Source organism: Sinocyclocheilus grahami, unplaced genomic scaffold (assembly GCF_001515645.1).
Source record: "Sinocyclocheilus grahami isolate Dianchi unplaced genomic scaffold, SAMN03320097.WGS_v1.1 scaffold976.1, whole genome shotgun sequence".
Classification (NCBI taxonomy): Eukaryota; Metazoa; Chordata; class Actinopteri; order Cypriniformes; family Cyprinidae; genus Sinocyclocheilus; species Sinocyclocheilus grahami.
In genome coordinates this window covers 406,268-407,947 of record NW_015506155.1, presented here as the reverse complement: position 1 = coordinate 407,947, position 1,680 = coordinate 406,268, and positions in this window count along the sequence as shown.

Sequence of the window (1,680 nt, the reverse complement as noted above, 5' to 3'; positions counted from 1 at the left end):
TGTGGACGCGTTCTTCACGCAACAACGTGCACAAACACGGTGTTCTGTCGATTTGTGCTACCCTGTCAGATTTTGCTACCTCCCATTAAAACAGTGGGTAGTACAATTCAACAACGAAAAACGCTACTTGTAATATTATGGTTTATTAACGTCTACACCTACCAACAACCCTAAACCTACCCTTAAAGTAGGGCTGTGCGATATTGAAGAAAAATGTGATATGCGATACCTTGTTAAAAAATGTGATATTCGATATGCGATACGATATTGCTTAAAGTGTGTAAAATCAATTTCAATTATATTTTAAAATATTTAAAAATGAAAATTATATAACCAATTTGTTTCACATTCTTTCTTGGAAAAGAAAGAATCACTACAACTTCTGAAAGTGATCAGCAGTGTTTTAGCATTACATAAAAAGTAATGTCACTAATCAGAAAATGTAATTTTAACATCAGTGTGAACATACAAACAAAAAAAATTTATATCATTGTAACTTTGCTTTCCATACACTTTAAAAACTTCTTCATATACCACAGCAAAAACTATAGTCTGAGAAAGTTCAAATATGATTAAACGTAAGTTTAAGAAAAAGAAAAATAAAAGAAATACACAATTTACAAGCATAGATAATATAAACAGTAGTATTCAGGTACAGAATTTTAATAATTAAGTGTAAAATAACACTGAATAGTGTTCACTGTATGAATTAAATTTAGATTAATCTTTGTTATAGCGGTTTTGTTGTTTGATTAACATTAGTGACACATTCAGCAGCACATATTTATAGGCTGCTGTCCCTTTTAAAACCGACTGCACGGATCCAGTATAATGATACACATCCGATTTCTTTCTCAGCCGTTCACATTCATTTAAAACATAACCGACTGCGTTTACAAGAATGATCGTCGAGACGGGTACTATTGACATAATTCTGTGTGTATGTGTCCGTTCAAAGTCCGTTCAAACATAAGGAGGAGATGCGAAAGACGAATCAACTCGGTGTTCGCATGCCATCTGAAACGCGTGATGCGGTTTGTGCGCGCGCTTCAGGTGAGAGTCAATCAGCAAGACGAGATGGCAAAGATTTGTTTTCTGCCGCTTATTGCACTTAACTTTTTAATGTCAAGCAATTCTCTGCTATATGCGTCGAACTAAAACTTTGACCTTTTGCAACGTTTTGATTTAAGTAGCCTATTATTAAAATGATTCAGATATCACACGCACTTGCGATATGCATATTGCGATATTTACATTTGTGCTATTTCGATATATCGTGCAGCCCTACCTTACAGTAATGCAAATACAGTAATTATGTGTTATATTCGCTGTTGTAGCTAGAAGGGATCAGTGTTAATTTCGATGACAAATAATTTGTCATAATTTTCCATCAATGACATTTTTTTCACCAACGACAACGAGACCATAAACTAAAACTCTTTTTGAATGATAAAAACTATGACGTAAATCTATTGACATTTGTGTCAACGAATAAAAACGAGACGAAAATGTTAGGGAGGGACGATTTGGGAAGAGATTTATTCAGAACGAATCTGCTGCGTGATTCGGAGGTTAGATGCGTACATATGAACTGGCGGGACATGAGCTAACATACACTTGCTGCATGTCGCATAAAACGTTCAAAAATGTCAATATGTGGGAGTAAGAGAAGAGCAGACA